The sequence below is a fragment of the Salvia splendens genome, chromosome 9 (genome assembly GCF_004379255.2).
Source record: "Salvia splendens isolate huo1 chromosome 9, SspV2, whole genome shotgun sequence".
Lineage (NCBI taxonomy): Eukaryota > Viridiplantae > Streptophyta > Magnoliopsida > Lamiales > Lamiaceae > Salvia > Salvia splendens.
Genome location: NC_056040.1, coordinates 33,251,440 through 33,262,851, shown reverse-complemented (window position 1 = coordinate 33,262,851; position 11,412 = coordinate 33,251,440). Strand labels below are relative to the sequence as shown.

Here is an 11,412-nt window from a genome sequence, read left to right as displayed (position 1 = left end):
TCTGCCGCTCCACGTGGGGCGGTGGCATTGGGTGGGCCAAATCGCGCATGTTGCATGTCGCACCGCGTTTGCCGTCACTGGCATTCGGGTTGACGACCCACAGCGTTATGCTCGATCTCTCGGGTACGGTGCACGATGTGGGTACGAGGCCGACGGCCTCCGAGCTCCACAAACAAGCGTACAAGGGACCAAAGATGAAATCACCAAGCAGGGGGAGTGGACCTGAGCTGTTCAAGGAGTTGGTGTCGAACAAACTTTGCCTCGAATGGAGAACCCTTTCTTCCTGGATGAGGAAAGGCTGGAGCAAGGTGGACATGGAACTAAAGGAAGAGCAGCGGAAATACCTAGAAAGGGATGGAAAAGATGGAACACCGATACTTGAGAGGAGCAACCGTAACAAAGCAGGGTCAACCATTGAACCCTCAATAGGAGCAAGAAGAAAGCCTACTGAGGAAGTTACCGAGATTCTAAGGAATACAACAAGGGGGGAGAAACCCTTCCCATACCGATTTGTGACCAGAAGAAAGAAGGAGAACCCGGTGGATTATGCTTCCATATTCGGGAGGCTGGATGACACCATACCATTTCTCCAAGTTGTGAAGTTGCCCCCATTCGGGAAGTTGATACAAGGATTTCATAGCAGGAAAAGCTCAGGAGGATGGAAAGATCGTGGTGGAAGGAATAGCATCAGCTATCACCCAGGAGAAGCTCCCGCCTAAGAGAGTGGACCCAGGTATGTTTACTCTACCCATGACTATAGAGAATGTGAAAATCAGCCATGCAATGTGTGATCTTGGAGCATCCATAAATGTTATGCCTTTGCTTATATACAATCGTTTGAAAGGTGTGAAGTTAACAAACACTAGGGTGCTAATTCAACTGGCTAATAGGACATGCATAAATCCCGAAGGTGTTCTAGAGAATGTGTTAGTGAGAGTGCATGATTTTGTATATCCTGCTGACTTTTAGGTGATAAAAATGAGTGAACCTGAAGCTAGAGAGTCTAGTGGAATACTTTTAGGGAGGCCTTTTTGCGCACAACAAAAACCATTGTGGATATGGATGAAGGGACAACATGCATAGATTTTCATGGTGAAAAGTTTACATTCGGTATTGATGAGGCCATGAAGAAGCCTATTGATTCTGAAAATCTATGTTATGTTGATGTAATTGACCCCCTAGTCCAAGAGTATCTTGAGGCTGAGTTATTGCAGGAGAAACTTCAGGCCCTTGATGTATATGAGCAGCCGGATGTGGACGCAGTTGCATGGTATGAGCCGATCCATAGTCAAGATCTCACTGATGAGGAAATTGAGGAAGCCATCAAGGAGTTCTGCCGGAAACCCGAATTCGCGGGAACCACAAGTGAAAGGATACTGGGCAGTACAGAGGGCACAACTGAATTAGAGACAGAAAGGGAGGATGGGTCAGAAAAAAATCCTCTGCCTACCGATACACTCCCTCCTCAAGTTGATCTAAAGAAATTACCGGCCAATCTGAAGTATGCCTATCTGCGGGAGGGAAATTCGCTCCCAGTGATCATCAACAGCAAGCTGACAGAAGAGCAGGAGGCAAGCTTATTGGTTGTACTGAGCAGGAAAAAGAAGGAAATTGGATGGAGCTTGACCGATCTAGTGGGAATAAGCCCAGATGTATGTATGCGCCATATCAGGTTGGAAGAAGGAGTCAAACCAAGCCGAGAGCCGCAGAGGAAGTTAAATCCCAACATGCGCGAAGAGGTTCTGAAGGAAGTTTTAAAGTTGTTATCCTTGAGATTTATCTACTCAGTGCCCGATAGTGAGTGTGTCAGCCCAGTTCATATGGTCCCGAAAAAGTCAGGGATACAAGTGGTAAAGAATGATTAGAATGAGCTAGTTCCCACCCGCTTGGTTACTGGGTGGTGGATGTGCATAGATTACCGGAAAATCAACACAGCCACTCGCAAAGACCATTTTCCACTCCCGTTCATCGATCAAATGTTGGAGAGATTGGCTGGGAAACCCTACTTCTATTTTTTGGATGGCGAAAGTGGGTATTTCCAGATCTACGTTGACCCGGATGACCAAGACAAAACTACATTTACATGTCCATTTGGAACATACGCATACCGGCGCATGCTTTTCGGTCTCTGTAACACACCAGGGACGTTTCAGCGATGCATGATGAGACTATTCGTGGATTTCCTCGAGGACTGCATTGACATATTTATGGATGATTTTACAGTTTATGGAGACAATTATGAATCGTGCTTAGCAAATTTGGATAAAGTCCTGAGGAGGTGCGCCGACAAAAAGGGATTCAAGTAGATAAAGCCAAAGTTGAAGTTATCTCCAAGCTACCCTTCCCCAGAAGGAGATCAGAGGTTTTCTGGGGCATGCAGGATTTTACCGAAGGTTCATCAAGGATTTCGCCAAGATAGCCCAACCTCTAACCCGACTTCTTCAGAATGAGGTCGAGTTTGTTTTTGATGAAAACTGCAAGGCTGCTTTTAATCTCCTTAAGGAAAAGCTGATTTCTACGCCTATCATCCGCACTCCGGGCAGGAATCATCCATTCGAAGTAATGTGCGATGCCAGCGACTACGCAGTGGGAGCTGTTCTGGGTCAAAAATAGAAGGGAAGAGCCACATCATATTTTACGCCTCAAAGACCTTGAACCAAGCTCAGTGTAACTACGACACAACGGAGAATGAGATGCTGGCTGTGGTATATTCATTTGAAAAATTCCGACAGTACCTGCTGGGATCAAAGGTCATCGTGTATACTGATCATGCAACAATCAAGTACCTGATCGCCAAGAAAGAATCTAAGCCCAGACTGATCAGGTGGGTACTCCAGCTGCAAGAGTTCGATTGGGACGTCGAAGACAAGAGAGGAGTGGAGAATAGGGTGGCAGACCATCTGAGCCGGATAATTCAAGAAGACAGTGGCAAGGACGTGCAGGATAGTTTCCCCGAAGAACATCTCTGCGAGGTGATTTTTTCTAACCGAAGGATCGACTGGGAAGAAGTACTGAAGCTTACTAGGCAGGAAGTAACGGCCAAAGGAAAAGAAAAAGTGGGTCAAGGGCCATGGTTTGCTGACATAGCGAACTACCTAGTAACAGGGGAGCTTCCAACCATACCTGACGTTTCAAAAGCTAAGAGATTGAAGATTAAAAGTGAGGCAAAGTATTATTTTTGGGATGACCCCTATCTGTGGAAAATTGGAGCCGATCAAGTGATCAGAAGGTGTGTTCCTGACTGGGAACAAGGGGATGTGTTGATGCCTTGCCACTCTCTAGCGTGCGGAGGGCATTTCGGCGCCAAGAAAACTGCGAGGTAGGTTCTTGATAGTGGGTTTTATTGGCCAACTCTTAACAGAGACGCTTATGAGTTTTTGCAGAAATTGTAACCGCTGCCAACTGACTGGTGGGATCTCTGCACGAGATGAGACGCCTCAAGTACCAGTTGTTGTTTGTGAAATATTCGACGTTTGAGGCATGGACTTCATGGGTCCGTTCCCGTCATCTTATGGGAACTCTTACATCTTGGTCGCGGTAGATTATGTCCCCAAGTGGATCGAAGCAAAGGCCACCAGTACCTGTGATGCAAAGGAAGTTGCCAAAATCTTGAAGAATAATGTTTTTAGCCGCTTCGGAATTCCAAGGGCGATCATATCTGACCAAGGGACCCACTTTTGCAACCGTACCATTGAAGCTCTGATGAAGAAGTATGGTGTCCATCACAGAATGTCAAGCCCCTACCTCCCCCAGAGTAATGGCCAAGCGGAGATATCTAATAGCGAGATAAAGAGCATACTCGAGAAGACTGTCAACCCCTAGAGCAAGGATTGGAGCATGAGATTGGAGGATGCTCTGTGGGCCTATAGGACAGCTTACAAAACACCGATAGAAATGTCTCCATACTGCATTGTGTTCGGGAAGATGTGACACTTACCTGTAGGGATCGAACATCGAGCGTACTGGGCAGTACAGCAAGTAAACATGGATGCTAGAGCCTGTGAGGAGGAAAGGAAGCTGCAGCTACAGGAGCTGGAGGAACTTAGATTGGAGTCATTTGATTCAGCCATGTGGTACAAGAAAAGAACAAAGTTATGGCACGACAAGAATCTAAGGACCAATGAGCTCCAAGTTGGCCAGAAAGTACTACTCTTCCAGTCGCGGTTGAAGCTCATGCCTGGGAAGCTCAAGTCTAAATGGGCAGCACCTTACATCATTACCGCACTCCACTCGAATGGAGCAGTGGAAATTTCAGGGAGTGATACTAAACTGAACCTTTTATTGTTAATGTACATAGGCTGAAGATATTTAGGGAAAAAACGGAGATATGTGTAGTGGAAGAAATTCCACTACGGCCCTGTTTGTTTGTCAGGAAAGTAAAGTTATTAGGGAAAATGATTTCTAGGATTATGATTTTCGGGATTATAATTTCTAGGATTAAAATTTCTAAGATTTATGATTTCCAAGAATATGAATTCTATGAATATAATTATCAGGGAATAGGATTACTCTGTTTGGAAATATTATTTACATTATTCTATAGATGTTTCGTTGCCTATTTTATAACTACACCTATTCTACTTTGAATTTGTTTATCAATTTGAGATCAAATTATTACTATGAACACTAGACCCTCAATTATAAAGCAGATTATTACTATGACTAATCTGACATGAAAAGCTTGAATGTTATATTCAAGGAAGAGCAGTATGAAATACCAGTAGCCTTGACCAAACTACTACCAACATTGCATATGGTTAATTCAGCAGGAGACTTGCAATAAACTATTCATACAATGGGGTACAAATACGTAAATTAACACAAATACATATATGAATCGATTGAAAACCTAATTTAGATAAATCACTCTTAGCAAGTGTTGGAGCAATTGGCAGACGTTGGAGATAATTTTTGCAAAAAAACGAAATTGGCAAAAAAAAGGGTTAGCGTGAGAAATAGGAAAGAAAGATTTACAGAGACGTAGAGGAAGATGAGTATTGAGAGCGTTGCTTTAAAATTACAGATTGGGGAAAAAGAATAACTGGTTTGAGTAGTGGAAAAAGAATCCTGATTTTTTATATAACTTTCCTTATTTTTAGGAATATAATTACTTTCCCTATTTTTCATTTAATTAAACCAAACACAGAATTTTAACAATTGGGAATCATATTACTTTCCTCATCCTGTCCAAACACATAAATTTAATGATTAGGAATTAGATTACTTTCCCAGGCAACAATCCTTGTCAAACAAACACGCCCTACATGCACACGTGGGTGTCGCCTAATGGGCAGTAGGGTGTGAAAGTAAATGGTGTAAATATATGCTAGTTAAAGATTTAATAGTCGTAGGTAATATAAAAATTAAGAAAACCCAAAAATATTTTGATGAACTTAAGATTAATTCAGAGTACAAACTGGTCAGAATTCTTTCTATTTGCATGTAACTCCGAAAAATGCTTTAAGTTCGATTGGTTTTATGCAGGGGGAAATTGGTTTTTGGAAGTGGTTGGAAAAGGAGGAATTTGAATTGGGGAAGCTTTTATGCAGGTCTGCAGGCGTCAGCTGCGACTGGGTGGGCGCGTGAGTCAGTGAGTGACAGGAGACGTCCAATCACAAGCGAGCACCCCCAACTGCCTCTGATCGAAGCATCGCGACCGGGGGACCGCCTGCGACCGGGAGACCGCCTACAACCGGTCAGAAAATTGTCTACACCCACCCACTACATCACACCCCACTCCACCTCTTTCCCTTCATATTTCGGAACCCAAATTCAAATTTTCTCTCTCGAAAGAAAACCTCGTGAAAATTTTCCAGTCACTGAAACCACCACCATCAAATCAAAAACTTCCCAAACACTCTGACCATTTCGACTATGGGGAAGAAGAAAATCGTTCAGAAAATGGCAAACCCGCCTTCATCATCGGCGGAACCACAACCGATGCCACAAACCGTTACAACAAACCATACCACAACAACCACCACAGACGTCGAACCCTCTGATAACTCCTATGGTTTCCATCGACGTTCTGGCGGCTTTCTTAAACCAGACGAACCCTAATGTAGATTGGAGGGCAGCGCTGACAGGATTGCTAAGATGGCTGAGGGTCTGGAGGGCAGCGCATCAAAAGCAGTAGGAGAGGCCCCCAGTACAGAAGAAGGGTCGAGCATGAAGACACCTCCCGTTACCATGACAAAGGCGGTTAAGAGGAAGCTAGTGTTGAAGACAGAAAGACAGAAACCTCAGCGCATCTCGCAACGATGCCTAGGGCATGGGATGGCCAAGTAGGTAGGGGCTAATACTACAGCTGATGCTGTAGTGGTATCTAGTGAAGGCGAGGAGATCACTCCGACAAAACTTGTGGTGGAGTCCCCGCCGCCTACCAGTCAGACAGACAAAATACCACCGCACCCTACTACCCAGGAGGAGGAACTCCCCACTACACCTAGGTTTCCTCTTTCTAAACTCCCCATTGACGGGGTTAGCCTCGATAGCTCGTCGGTGGGCGGGTGTGTTGAGTTTCCAATTGACTTGGTTCGCCCAAACATCGATCTTGGTCAATTGCAGGATCGGAACGGGAAAGTGATCTCCCGCCACTTGCATAAAATAGCCTTGACCCCAATAATCGGTCTTCAAAAGCCCTACCGAAAAGAGTACCTCATAGGTAATAAACCTTTCTCCGCCATCTTCCGTCAAACCGGCAAAAGAAATTTCCAAATGTTCGATAATCACCGTAATCAATCCCCCACAACAAATGACGCCCCCGTCTTTCTTCGTGATCCTATCCACATAGTAGGTAAAAAGGGTCCCATATTCGATTCCCTTCTTGTTGAGTAGGCACCACATCACATTGAGCTCCGTTTGGGAGACACTTCCCCCGTCGACCCGAGCAAACATAAGTTGGGTCATAGCACGATGGAGGTACCTCAAGACGGGGTTGCGAATTGATGAAGACTTGGCATAGCCCGCGGCGTGCTCTTGCTCATTCGTCATCGCTCCCCAAACCTCGGAAAAATCATACTCATTGTCCACGTCGGGGTTGGGGTCGAAGAAATGGTAAATTCCACTAAGCTCATCCATGGTGAGCAAATGCCAACGGTTCCCAAGGCGAAAATCGATGCTAAGTGGAATATTGTGGCGGCGATCCTTGGTGACCTTGAGCGAGCTGAGGAACTCGAGAGTACACTTCCTAAACGATGGCCACTTCCTTTGGAACATGTAGATGAGGCCATTCCCATCGCCCACGTCGCACAACTTCCAAAAATCCTCCATGATCCCCAAGGTTTGGAGAGGGAAATCGTGGAGATATCTAGATGGTGCCGTCTCTCTAGCCGACACTCGCTTCCACATGGAATTTTGCTCTTCCGTGGCAAGGCTAATGCCATAATTCTTCGCATTCTCGGGTTTCCCTTTTGATCTCATTATCCTACAAAAAAAAATTCACACTCTTAAAAGAGCACCAATAAATAGGAGATCAAAGGTTCCCCCAACTTGCACTCAACCAAGTAAAAATCAAGAGATAAGAAATCATGTGCAAGTTTGTGTAAAATAGCATCCTAAATTGTAGCATGTTAACATGTAAAGCTTAATCAACAACAATAGGACACTTCAATCTATCCCCCAACGTGAATTCATCCCCCATGCAGAGACGTATCAACCATAAATCAATATAAACCAACAATCTCTAAAATTAACAAGTATTGCAATTCATGGAAGTAATAATAGCCTCATAATGCTATGAACATGATTGCAACATTTGAACATTTAAGAACAAGAGAGAATCATTATTCACAAATCAACAATTCACTATCCTAGAAAGATTTAAACCTTGGAATTCCAAAACTACACACACATAATCATCCCCCATCATGAATTAAGAGTTTCTACCGAACAAATCAACCAAAACATAGCAAAATCCAGGAAAGAATTAAAGCTAAGCTCAGAAATTTAGTTAGGATTCATACCTTTTGGTGGAGAGAATTTGAAGAAGAAGAACTCTAAACTTGGAGAGAATTGAGAGAATGATAGTGTGGGTGTGTGAATTTGGTGATTTTTAAAGGTGGGGGTTTTGTGCAAGGAAGGAATTTGATAAGGAATAGGAAAAGAATGATAAAACATACCTTATATTGGCAATTCCCTTCTCTGGACTGCGTGTGGCGACCGCCGCGTAATGCGTGGCGGGCCGCCACACGGGCCTTCGTAAACAGCGAATCCTGGCAAGCCGCCGCAGTCCGCTCAGCGGTCACTCCGGCCCGCCCTATGCCTGCCCTAGGCCCGACCTATATTGCACATGTGAACACACGTGTGGCGACCGTCGTGCTTAAATGCGGCGACCTCCACCCGTAATTAATTTTTTTTTTTTTAAAACAACGAAAATAACTTTAAAAAAAAACAAAAATTAAAGAAATTGGGTTGTCTCCCAATGAGCGCTTTTGTTTTTAGTCGTTAGCTCGACTTGAACTGGCCCACTAATTGGGCGGATCAAAGACCCGAGTGTTGAAAATTGGCATGGGGAGCAACTTGGTCCCTAGCTTTTTCCACCACTTGTATTTTCCCTTATTGGTTTTGACAACATATATCTCGGGGTCTTCTTTGGGTGCTTTCTTCCTCTTTTGCTTCTTCTTCTGTGGACCAGACGTAGAAGAGTTAGAATCGTCCTTTTTAGAAGAATGTCTTACCTCTTTAACAATGTAAATCATGGAGGTAGAAGGATCCTCCACTTCAAAGGGATCTTAGGGCTTGGTCAAATCGGTGACCATGACTGCCCTGCACTGTTGTTCCTTCTTTGCCTGCCTTGCCTCCTCAAATTTGTGCATCTCGCTCTCGATCTTATAGGTGGAGCGACTATAGTTGTCACTGATTGTGATCTCCCCACGACCTACATTAATCAAAGCTTTGCATGTGGCTAGAAAATCTCTGCCTAAAATTAGAGGGACATTCTTGTCTACTTTCATATCAAGCACAATAAAGTCGGCAGGGAAAATAAAATCATCGACTTTAACTACAGTTTTTATGGACGAATTATCGGCCAACCTTAGTGTCACGTCTGAAGTTTTGAGTGGCCCAATGTTGAGCTTTTCATAGTACTTCAATGGCATGAGATTGATGGATGATCCTAAATCGCACAGTGCCTTGTCAACTTTCCCTTCTCCAATCCGGCACCTAATGATGAACTGGACCGGGTCTCTTTGCTTTACTGCCCTATCCTTTTGGATGATCTCGCTATAATGATGTGGTAGCTTAAGGTCGGCTTTGGTTGGCTTTTTCTTCCTCATCACTGCCTCCCTTAAAAGCTTTGCATATTTGGGAATTTCCTGCAGCGATTCGACCAAAGGAATATTAGTATGAACTTTGCAAAACATGTTCAAGAAATACTTGAATTGCTCTTCGAGCTTAAACTTCCTCTTTGGTTGGAAAGGTAGCACAATCCCGTTATTCCGCACGAGTCCCTGCTTGAGGGATGATTCTGCCTTGTCAGCGGCGGCCCACTGCGGGGTATGCGGCGGTCCTCCGGCGGTCTGGAAGATTGTAATCGGTGGGTCAGTGGCGGCCTGCTGCAGGGTATGCGGCGGTCCGCCAGCGACTGGGCAGTCCCCAGATTTCTGCTTCGCCACCCACTTCTTGTTGATGTCATCAACTCGTGCGGCTGCCTTTGCTCGATCTTCCTCTAACTTCGTTTGGATTTACTCCATTTGAGTGTTCATGTTTGCAATGGCAGTAGAAATTGTGTTCATTCCTTGCTCGAGGTTGTTTATCCTAGCCTCCACCACTCCGATCTTGGTGTCATTAATCTTTCTGTCTTGTGTAATTACTTCCAAAATCTTCGTGATTCCTTGGTCATACTTCTCTTCCTTCTTGATCGGTTCAACTACTCCTCCCTTGCTAACATTAAATCCTGCAGGGGGTTGCAAGTAATTATTGTTAGAATAAGAGAGATTAGGGTGCGGGCGGTTTCCACCATAATTATTGAAATTACCGCCCCCCTGTTTAGGGCGATAATTATTATTGTAGTTTCTATTGGGACCGCCTCCTTGCACGTAGTTGATCTCTTCCACAGTTGAGACGGGAGTTTCGTGTTTTGTGACCACCACTATGGAAGTTGATGGAATTGGGTCCTCTTTCCTCGAGATGTCCATCTGGTCAACCCTAACTCTGAGCTCCGCTAGCTCCTTAGCAAAGGAATTCTCCTCGGCCTCTTCTATAGCTGCAACTCTCCTTGTGGCATGCCTTTCTTTCGACCACCCCCGACTGTTGGTGGCGAACTCCTCGATCACCGCCATGGCATCCTCTCCCGTCTTCCTTAGAAATCCTCCATTTGCCCCTGAGTCAAGCATAGCACATAGCTTTTCATTAAATCCATTATAAAGGATTCCTACCTGATGGTCTATGGTGAAACCATGGTTTAGGCATTTTCGAAGGAGAGCTTTGAAACGAGCAAATGCCTCATAGAGGGGCTCGTCATGGCCTTGAATGAATTGGAAGATCTCACTCTTGAGCTTCAAAATTGTGCCTGGCGGGTAGTATTTATCGAGGAAGGCAGCTACGATGTCCTTCCATGTGGAGACCTTTTCTGGTGGCATACACTCAAACCACTCTTTAGCAGAATCAATCAATGAAAAGGGAAAGAGTCTTACCCTTATAGCATCGTCGTCGACCTCATTTAATTTGAGAGTGTTTGCAATTTCCACGAATTTGGAGAGATGGCGGTTAGCATCCTCAGTGGCCCTTCCTGCAAAAGGAGTTTGCTCGACCCTTTGGATAAAGGGCATGCGCAACTCAAAATTATTAGCATCAATACGAGGACCGTGAGGAAAAGTAACCATATTCCCATGATTGAACATGTTCATCACAGGTAGTGTATCTCTGTTCTTCTTTTCCAAAGCCTCATGGGCTGCTCTTTCCGTATCTCTCTCATCCATCAGTAGCTTCACCATCTCCTGCAACTTCTCGATGTCTGTTCTGTCACCCATTGTTCCTGATCCTTTTTCACTTCTTATTTTTCTACGAGTTCTTTCAAGTTCTAAATCAAGCGGTTCTAAGATGTACTTCCCAGAACGCGTTCGCATACAGAACCTGCAAGACTCGAAAACAAAAATAAATTAAAACTTAAAAATTTAAAACTGAAAGCAATTAAAATCCAAAGTAGTAAAATTGTCCGTTTGAAGATATCACTCCAAAGTGAATTGTCTTCCCCGGCAACGGCACCAAAAACTTGATGCACTTTTTTTTAGCACTATAAATACCTGCAAGTATACATAATAGAAATAGTATAGCCAAAGATCAGTACCGGATATCGAACACGGGGAAGACGTACACAAAGTGTCTATCTTCTACTAGAACTCAATTACTATCTGGAGAAACTAAAGGTTTTGAAAACTTTTTGAAAACAGAAAATATTGATGGCAATGAACA

At 44.2% G+C, this 11,412-nt stretch overlaps 1 non-coding gene across 1 annotated transcript; it reads left to right on the top strand.

Annotated features, from left to right (window-relative positions):
• Nucleotides 1–10,392: 10,392 nt before the first annotated feature.
• Nucleotides 10,393–10,499, top strand: LOC121749931. The gene has a single exon (XR_006039735.1). It is a non-coding gene; the product is annotated as a small nucleolar RNA R71 (small nucleolar RNA).
• The last annotated feature ends 913 nt before the right edge of the window (nt 10,500–11,412 follow it).